At 44.1% G+C, this 10,496-nt stretch overlaps 1 long non-coding RNA gene across 1 annotated transcript in view; it reads left to right on the forward strand.

The window, feature by feature from the left end:
- The window catches only part of LOC130543791 (uncharacterized), a 57,124-nt gene extending 49,940 nt beyond the window's left edge, over window positions 1–7,184 (forward strand). Inside the window, exon 3 of the long non-coding RNA XR_008959404.1 lies at window positions 6,895–7,184. This is a non-coding gene — a long non-coding RNA (uncharacterized LOC130543791). The remainder of the gene's footprint in view (window positions 1–6,894) is intronic.
- The last annotated feature ends 3,312 nt before the right edge of the window (window positions 7,185–10,496 follow it).

Here is a 10,496-nt window from a genome sequence, read left to right on the forward strand (position 1 = left end):
GGCATGACATCTGGGTATCTTACTGGGAACCAGTTTCTAGTAAGATGATGTTCAACCGCATTGAGGTGATAGGAATTGTCTGGGCAAAAATATCTTTCCCCTGATAAACTCTAACGTTCCCAAAGAATATTCTCACATAATATATGACATAACAAAGAATATTCCCACGTAATATATGACATAACAGCTTCTGATATAACCATGGGAGGGTCCCCATCACTGTAAGCAAACACTAATAATGCATCTTTGGGGGATGGTTTTGTGTTTCCCTCTCAGACTCCTAAGGGTAGGCTAGATCATATTGTGCACCTTAGGTAAGGGGAGGCACAGCATTGCTGGGGTTCCTCATCCTAGCCGCTGAGAGAGATTTTGTCCTGGCTCATGATACAGGTTCCAGAATCCCTGGAGCGAAAAACACTTGAAAACCTTAAAAATTGTATTCTTTTGTCATTCCAGAGTGGTATTTTTCATGTAGATATTCAACAAGTGTCCCTAGGAAGGACAGGGTCCAATACAGAGGAAGAATAAATTATACAAGGGATGCTGGCCATACTAATTAGAAACTTAGGAATTCGATCACTCCATTAGGAGGTCAAGGGGAGGGACTGGCCTTAAGAACTTCTGAAGAAACCAACAGACATTCTTGTACACTGCAGAGAGAGATGCAAAATGGGACAGCCACTTTGGAAAACAGCTTTACTGCTTCTTACACAGTTAAATATATCTTTACCATATGAACAAGAAATTCTACTCCTAAATATTTACCTAAATTGGATGAAAATCTGTGTATGCAAATATTTTTAGAAGCTTTTTCATAATTGCCCCAAACTGGAAACAAATGTTTCTCAACAAGGGAAAGGTTTCTCCATACAATGGAATACTACGCAGCAATATAAAGGAACAGAGTGCTGATAAGATTAGTATAGGTATTTGTATGGATACTTACATGGAAAAATCTCAAATGCATTGTACTAAGTGAAGGAAATAAGACCCCAGATACCACATACTATGTGATTCCATTTATATGACAGTTTTGCAAAGGGCAAACTGTAGCGACAAATAAAGCATCCCTGGCTGCCAGAACGTGGGAGGAAGGGTGACTGCAGACAGACATGTTGGGTGACGAACTATTCTGTGTCCTGATGGTGATGGTGGACACACGTGCCTACACTTGCCAACTCACAGAACTCTACACTACAACAAAATTAAACTAGATAAAATGAAATAATAAAAAAGGCCTCCCCCACTTTCTCTCTTTCTTTCTCACCCAGGATGTGAATGAGTCTACTAGCTCTCTCTGTCTCTCTTGTGATTCTTACGGGGCTCATTCTCCTAACATATATGGTTTCCTCTGTGTGTAGGTGTATTACACCCAGGCACAGGCTTCCATCCGTTCAGCTTAGTAACTTCAGAGAAGAGGGGACACATCTTGTCTCTAAGTATATGCATATACAATCCCAGGAAAGGACTCCTTTGGCCCATTTTGGGTCAAGTGAACAATTCTTGGCCAATCATTTTGACCAGACTGATGGACTGCTATTTTTGGAAATCAGGTACTCATTCCTGTGGCCATGCAGGTGGGATATGGTGATGAACAGCTCCCTGAATGGAGGGTGGGCCTATTCCCCAAATTGGGAGGTGGTCTCACTTGAAAGGGAAGGAATGGTGGGCAGACCAAAAAAGCAGAGACCACTCTTGTATAGGTGGTCCATTTGCAGGATGCAGGGAGGCCAGTAATTGGGGACTTTAATGCAATCAGTTACCACAAGCTTGTTACCACAAGCTTTTATATAAGATCGATCGATCTATATCTATCTATCTATCTATCTATCTATCTATCTATCTATCATCTATCTATCTATCTATCTATCTATCTATCTATCTTTTCTTTTTCTGGATCACAAATTCTCCCCCAACTTCCTGAGAATCTAATGACAGCTTTCGATCAATGCCCTTGCAAAATGTAGACTGCATGAGGTCACATCTGCATTCCCCCCATCTGTCTCCCAGTTCATGAATTCAAGAAAGGGTTGGGATTCTCTAAGGTTAGCCTGTATTATATTCCCCCAGAGCGCTTGTAAAAGATTGCCGTGTCCTGCCCCAGAGTGTCTGATTCAGTGGAGCTGGCAAGGGACCTGAGATTCTGCATTTTTAACAAGTTAACAGGTTCCCAGGTGATGCGGATACCGCTGGTCCAGGGACCAGATACGGCAAACCACTCCTCTCAACCACAGACTAATGGTTCTGTTGCTAGGTCTGCTATAGCATGCATCTCCAATTCTGCAGTTTTTCCAGAGGGAGACTTAGCCACTGAAGAGTCTCAATTTGTGTTTATTATAACTGCTGCACTCTTGATGCCTCTGTTAGGGCACCATTGGGATCAAAACAGCAATGTTAAATAGCTCCTCATGTATCGATTCATATCTTGCAACTCAACTATTTAAAACATGAACAATGTTCTTCCAGGGGATTGACGGGTTTTAGAAATTGGCCTTTAAAATCACTTAAAAATGTTAACATTTATTGTAAAAAGAGGCTGCCTTTTAAAGAGTCATTTGTATGCTTTTAGCTCTCCCAGTAGGAAAAAAAAAACACCTAATAATTCATATTCATATATTTTTACATGTAAAATATAAACAATTTTATTCCTGTTTTTGCTTACTATCCTATGTGTTTCCTCACACCATTCCACCCCCTTTAAAAACAGGATTTCTTGGGGACACCTGGGTGGCTCCGCCACTTGGGCGTCCGACTCTTTGATTTTGGCTCGGGTCTTGATCTCGGCATCGTGAGTTTGAGGCCCATGTTGGGCTCCATGCTGGGTGCGGAGCCTACTTAAAAAACAAAAACAAGAACAAGAACAGGGATTTCTTATTGGAGGCACAGCTCTGTCACACGATGTCTCAGAATTTGCAAAATCTTTCCATGTTTTGAGGAGATCAATGAAGTTTCTGATTTCCACAGTTGAGAATTATTAATAATGATCTGATCGTGCCTTCAAAAATGAACTGATGGTCTCCTTCAAATATATACTCTAGTGCTATTCTTGCCATTTCTGCTGTTGCAATGGATGGATCAAGGAATCTGAATCGTTAAGGCTTTTCTTCTTTTTTTCACAAATGCCAAACAAAATTAGACTGATTATCCAGGCAACCTGACCTGGGACATTTGTGTAAGGTTTTCAGTTCCGAACAATTGCAGACGTTAAAGGCAAATTGCCAAGATGTGGTCACTCTTGAACCTCTTTATTCATATCTTGCACTGCCTTCCAGTTTCTAGCCATTTTGCTTTTTATTTAAAACCTAAAAGGCAACTTATTAGTCAAGCATACAGTAATGTAGAGGCCCTGGAAATGGCTGTGTGATCCGAGGATGGAGATTCCCTTATGCCCTTTCCTGTGCAGCGTGGGTGGGCCACACATGGATTTACAAGGCATTTGTGGCTCCTGGTGACAATCTGGAGGGTGTTCTGGCCCTCAAGGATCTCATTCACTGCCATTCCACTGTCTCTTGCAATCCAGACTTCCCTCTAACAGACGGCCATTCTCCCCCAACTTTCTTCTAATTCCATGGCCCGTGAGGTCATTTTGCTATCTTTTTCACCCCCACCGTTGATCCATTTCTGGAGGAAGCTGACTCTGAGACTCTGAGAGTTCCATGTGGGAATGCTTTTGGTGAGTTTTCTTGGGATCCTATGTGGGAGAGTGAAAGAGGCAGGTTGATCTGGTGAGAATTTGGGCTGTGATTCACTCGTCACAGAGGACTCATCTGAGCTAAGCCAGGGTAGCCCTGTGTCTCAAATTGGGGCATGCATTTGGGCCTTTGTACTCTGATATGGCATTCATTGAATGAGGGCTGTCCCTGGATGGGACATGACCTTGGTGAGGACGTTTCTCAAGGAGGAGCTCAATTCTGCACCAATAGCAGCCGACAATGTTGGAAGCTAGGAGGATGAGGGGCTTTGTGTGATACGCTCTGGCATCCATTATATCCCACGTAGTTGCAGGCACGAAGCTCCATTGCTTGGCCAGTTTCCGTAAGAAATCTATCCAAGCAAAGTATTTAGTGAGTATAATTTAATTGGGTTTTAGAGATTGTGGGGAGTGGTCTTCCCACGTTTCCTTGGCTCATTTCCTTCTTTCTCCACTCTCCCAGTTCTGTTCTCATCTCTCCCTCTCAGAATCTGGCCTCTTCACTGTCCTTCTCTTATGCAAAGCAGAATACGGCCCTTTCTAACCCAGAAGCCAAACGCCAGTCTGAAAGGGGATAGAGCATGAAGGCTTGACCCCGTCCAGTAAACTGGCCTACCTGATGCCTCCAACTTGCCTGGTAGACTCAGGCCTTCCCATTGTCATGACCCAGTAAGGTTTTCTTCTTTCCTCGTAGCATTTTCCTGTTACAGCATTTTCCTGAAGCGCCTACCTCCTTTTGACCCAGGTATTTAGGCCCTTGCCATCTGGAGGCCCCCCTCTAGCTCATCTCTGACCACACTTTCTTTCCAAGGACAAGGAATCTGCAGGGCCGAGGAATGGGCCGACCCAGAGCCCCTACACCTTCTTTGAGACCAAGCAGCAGGTATCAGATGTATTAGTTCCTCATTGTTACTGCGCCAAAGAAGAACAAACTTAGTGGCTTCAACCACCTCAAGTCTATCGTCTCACAGTCCAGGAGTCAGAAGTCTGAGGTGGGTCTCACAGCACTAAAACCAAAGTGTGGGCAGGGCTGGGTTTCTTTCTAGAGGCTCTAGGAGAGAATGTGTTTCCTCGCTTTTTCCAGCTTCTCGAGGCCACCTGCATTCCTCATATCCCCTTCTATCTTCAGAGCCAGGAGTTGCTGGTTGAGGCTTTCTCAGATTGAAATACTCTGGCTCTTAAACTTCTGCCTCCCTTGTGACTACATGGGGCCCATCTAGAGAATTCAGCTAATCGTAGTTTAAGGTCAGTTAATTAGCAATCTTCATTCCATCTGCAACCTTACTTGCCCCTTGTTAAGTAACATACTCAAGGGTTCCGGGTATTTGGGTGCGCACGTCTTCGAGAGGCCGCTATTCCGCCCGTCCCACCTGGACCCCAGGAACCTGCTTCTATACAGACCTAAGCTCATCCAGTCTGTCCTCTGAATGCAGACCCATTATCAGTGAAAGCTCCTTGCGGCCGACGAGGGTAAGGGAGTCCTGAAAATTTGAGTCATGATGAAACGCAAACCCATTAGGTTTATCTTGAGGTTGCTAGAACATTTCCAGGGTACTGAGAACCTGTCTGTGGTAAGCCAGGGTACTTGTTCTGAGCCACAAAACCTCGTAGCAAACCTCAATGATTCTCAATCTTGCCAACCGGAAGAGCCACATGATAACTTTCTCTAAAGTGACAAGTGTCCAGGTAGCCAAAGCGGGAAATAAACAGGTTTTGGTGTTAAATGATCGGAAGAGGCGGGGACTGCAGGCAGTCTCCAGAGTCTGAGCATCTCCATCTTACGGCTTTAAGAACTTGACGTCTTTCTTATTCGGGAAATTAGCTAAAAGTTTATTTGTTGGGTCTTCCCTTTATCCTCAAAACCATCCTGCTGTGCCCCTGGTAGCTTTGCAAAGCTCAGTGCAGTGCGGGTGCCGCCCGAAGCCCCGGGATTCACCTTGCTATCTTTGCTCATTTCATTAGCTTTGCTCTCCTGTGATTCTTCGTGATCCGGCTGAACAGCTCCCAGAGTGAAATCTTAACCTTTTTGACCCTTCATCCCTTCCCTTCCCTGAGGAAGCACTTGTTCCCTTGTACTTCAGTTTTCGTGGGATGCTTAAAATAAAACACTCTGGGCGGCTGACTGTGCATGAGGGACGGAGCCCTGGTCTCAGAGCATTTTCCTGGGAGTGGTGTCGAAGGACGTCTCACGCAGCACACTCAAGGCTGGCAATTGGTTGATTAATCGGAAAAAAAAAATCACAGAAAGCAGGGGGTCATAAAAAATGATTCATACATGCCTTAAACATTTTTATTTTAACTTAAAACATATAAATTGACATTCATTTGCCAATCTTTGATGTAAAGCTAAGGTCTTTTCTCTTAATTGGCGTGATGTGTGGTCTCTTTTCATAAATCACACTCTTAATGCATCCCTTAAGATCCTCAACTTCAATTTCTTTACATTGAGGCAAGAATTAAAGTGACTTGCAAAGCAATCTGATTGAATAATCTCCCTCGATTGTTATAATCTCTCCCTGAGCCCTTCTCAGTGTTCTCAGCCACACCTAATCCAACAGTTTCTATACAATTTTACTGGCTTGCTTGCATCAAACTATTCTGAAGAACTCCACTTATTTTTCACAAAAGCATCTCTTCTTGTGCACTCATATTTCATAGATTCCATACACTTAATTTACGTAAAATTAATTTGCTTACATAAAATAATCACGATTCGAACTAACGTATTTGGTAATAAACTCAGCTCACTCTTGGAAAACGCTGGTAAGTTTTCAAGTCAGAGTAGAAGTGCAGCGGTATCCTAGGGAGAAGCCTTTGAGTGAGGGGTGTGGATGTTTGGGGCTCTGTGGCAGGTGCTGGCCATGCCCCTCCCTTGGCACCCTGACCCACCTTGGATGTCACCCGCAGTTTTGGGGCCTTCCTTCCTTTAGCAACTAAGGAGAGTCTGAAAGCGCTGGGGACCTAGTGATTCATGAGGGATAGGAGTTGAGGAATGAACACTCTGGCTTCCTTGAGCTTCGGGGGATGCTTCTGAGACAGATTCTGTTCAGTCTCCCAGATGCCCACGGAGGCCACCTGCTCATTGATACCCCTTTATTGGCTTCCTCTCCTACTGGCTTCCCTTGCCCGTTCCTTCAGGGGTCTTCCTCATATCACCTCCCAAATTTGTACTCAAATTCTCAACTCTAGGTCTTCTTTTGAAGGAACCTACATGAAGAGAAGCACCTGGCAATATGCTGTGTACAGAGAACTAAGAGAATGGACCTGGCAAGTGGATTGAATGGAAGCCACAGAAGAAACCTTCCATGATTCTGGGAAACCTTTGGTCTCTCCCTCTTCAGACCTGTAAGCAATTTCCATCTTCATTTTGAATACACATCGTGCTTTCTTTAAACCAACGTTGTGCTTACGTTGTTGCAAACTTTGTTGCAAACCTTGGACAATATGTTACAAGCTACCAGCTGGGGCAAGGGTTGACTGGTGTCTTATCGTAAGCCGCCTGCCTGAATTCCTCTCTTTCACTCTGTTTGCCTTGAATGTTACAAAGTGGCTATCCTGGGCCTTCGGCATCATCTGTGCCCCAATTTCTGTTTCCCACACCGGTTCCCACACTGAAGCTCTGCACCTAGCCTTCAATGTACCCATGGTTCTGGGCCCCTGACTATGGGAATCCATCACTTAGCTGAGACCCCAACCTTGGATGTATGCCCTGAAACTGCCAACCCCACTTCAACTCTGTCTTTTCCTCCCCGCCCTTCCGCTTACCTGTACCATAGTCACAGCCCCAGGCCCTTCTCTCACAGGTGGACTCTAGGTGGTATTTCTAATGCATGTCTTTATAAGAATTTTCCTGTAAAGCTTACCTTCCCATCACTTAAAGCCATCTAAATGTTTCTCTTCAAAGATACACAATATTGAATTAATGCTCTTTCAGAAACGGAACAAAACCATTGTATTCTGTCTCCCCCATTCTTAAGAACAAGTGTTTGGATTGTAGAGTGATTGAACCACACTCCATTCTCTCTTATTAATGGAAAATTGGCCATAAATTGTCGAGGCGTGACTAGCTCATTTCCCAACACAGCTGCAAATGCTTTATGCTGGGATCACTTTCGATTTCTCAGAATGAAAGGAGAAATCTCTATAGAACTGACACCTCTCTAAACAGTACCCCGAGTCACTGTCTACAGGGACCAACTACTCTGAAGGGAGAACTGACTGAAGGAGGCGCTACCTTCAGCTGAGGCTGTTTTCTTGGAGTGCTTGTCTGTTTTCTCACAGCGTGGTGGATGCGGCTGCAAACTTTAAGAAGGTAGTCATTAAAACATTTTCTCCCTTTTTTTCATTTGGAAAACTAATCCAAAATGTATATATGCCTGGGAAGCACTGTGTATTTAATGCACAATAATTCATAATAACACCTTATTATAATATTTGAAAGCACATTACATTTTTCAAAGCGTTCTCACCCATAAATCACCTATTTTCATCCTCACACATCCTGATGAAGTATATTTTAGTATTTGGTAGATGAAGAAGGTGTTCAGATAGATTTATTGATGTGCTCAAGGACACAGTACATTAAAAAAGACACTTGAGCTTCTCTGTTCTGACACCGCTTCTAGCGTCCCAATGCAGAGTCACCTTTTGTCTTTTCTCCTGGGACCAGCCCTCGTTTTGGAAAACGATTTCTTCCCCGATTTCACATGTCACAGAGTGGCTGCCAAACACTGTGCCCTACTGACATCTCTTTCACAGGGTTTACAATCAGTGCAATAAGGAGAGTTCTAGTCAGCATTTTTTTTTTAAATTAAGAACCAGAGGAAGAAGGTTCCTCCCACTCATGTGATAAAATTTAAAGCTGTTCACTGTCATGTGTCAATCTCATGAGAAAGGCAGCCCAGTCCATGAGACTGAAGTTGACATTGGGCTGGGAAGAGACACGAGACATGCTAAGAGAGAACCGGCATGCCCGCTTATGTGGCCGGTTGGACCCGGACCCTACACAATGCATCACTTTTTGCCCTGGGCCCGGGCTTGGGGTCCATCACTTGCATTGAAAAGACACAGGTTTCCTTCCCGGTGCATTAACTCACTTGAGCCTCAGAAGAACCCCATGGGTGAGACATCGCAATTATTACAATTTCCATGTTGGAATTGAATTACCTGAGACTGTTCATTGGAGGCTAATCTGCAGACATACAAATTAGTCAATGACCAAGATGTGATTAGAACGCCCCTCCTTTTCTATACCAAGTCCTATCCTTTTCTTCCTCAGCACACAGTTTATCTGCTGCTGAAGGACACAGAGGGAAAATAAGACAGAATTTTAAAACTTGATTAGGTACAATTTTCCATTTGTCTTGAAAAAAACTCCATGTTCTATTAACTCAGCTGTCCTACTCAGAGGTGAACTAGTTCCTCTTCCAGTGCATTCTATCCCAAATGAATTGTGGTTTAGTTTAGTCACTGATTCCCTAACATTGATATGAGTGCTGGAGATTTTAACCCATGTGAAAGATACAATCCCTGAATTTAAGGATTCCATAGTCTGTTTTTTTAAGTGTGTGTGTGTGTGTGTGTGTGTGTGTTTAACACATTGCTCTGATGTCTCTGTCATTTTTGCCACTAGGATTGGTACCCACAAAAAACCCCCTTAACCAGGATGGGGCCCCTTCTCCCAGCTGCTGTGAATATTGGTTATTACTAACTCACAGCTGCCCCCTTTTCCTCAGAGAATTGCCGGAGGCTTCCAGGAGCTGCGCTGTCTAGCTGGGTATATGTCGTGCCCTTCTTTTGAGGCAGCTTTCGGACAATGACAGACTGCTCCCAGTGCCATTCACATCTTAAAACTCCCAGTGGGGTCAAACGGAGACTCAACTTCACCTGAAACTATATATTTGCTTACCTTCTCTCTCTGTACTACCCTGCTTTTCTCACTCCGTGACAGGTTTCTCCTGAGAACACTCCATCACTTGTCAAGGATCTCCATCTCGTATTCTGCTTCTAGGGAAACTGGCCTAAAATATTATCTTCCTGGCGGTTTCACTCTTCTACTTATATCTTCCTTCCATATCACGTGTGTCCATTCTATTGGCTCTGGCACCCACCACTCACATTCTTGTTAACTCTGTTGGTCAACCGGGGTAGAAAGAGCAGCCTGGTGATGCCTAACCTAATACCGTGTATTGCATAATTCTCCTCAGTTGGTTAAAGTGGTAGGTCTGAAGAGCGAGGGATGTCCTGCATTTCCTAAAATAGCATAGCAGCAACTGTACTAATTTTAGCTAAGGACACAAAATGCCCGGGGATATAAAGATGTGATTTTTTTTTTTCCCCTTGAAAGATCCAATTGTATGGAAAAGCTTGCAGGAAGCACAGGATAAGTTAAAAGTGTCATGTTTTTCACCAGAAGTAAAGTAAAGGCAGGAGCTAGGGGACTGATGTCAGGTGCCCCTCTCCAGTGTTGATATACATGGCTAATGGGGTCCTGAGACCACGGAGTCGTCAAGTGTGAGGCCTCTCATATCCATGGTTACCATGTGTTGAGTTAGGAGTGAGGGCCAGAATCTGTGTGTGAGGAAATGTGCAAAGGATAAACTAGAAAAACATGCCAATTATTGGTATTTTGTCAAGGGGGTGGGGGCCACCACTGAGCAGTAAAGATGGAGTCAGCCATGGAAAGAACAGAGAAAGTATAGCAGGGGTGGAAGAGCTCAGTGAGCACTGGATGCAGTGCTTAGACTGTGGTGCCTTCCATGCCAACTGTCTCTCTGCTCTATAACCTCACGATGCCCCTTCGAAA

The sequence above is a fragment of the Ursus arctos genome, unplaced genomic scaffold (assembly GCF_023065955.2).
Source record: "Ursus arctos isolate Adak ecotype North America unplaced genomic scaffold, UrsArc2.0 scaffold_16, whole genome shotgun sequence".
In the NCBI taxonomy this organism is placed as follows: domain Eukaryota; kingdom Metazoa; phylum Chordata; class Mammalia; order Carnivora; family Ursidae; genus Ursus; species Ursus arctos.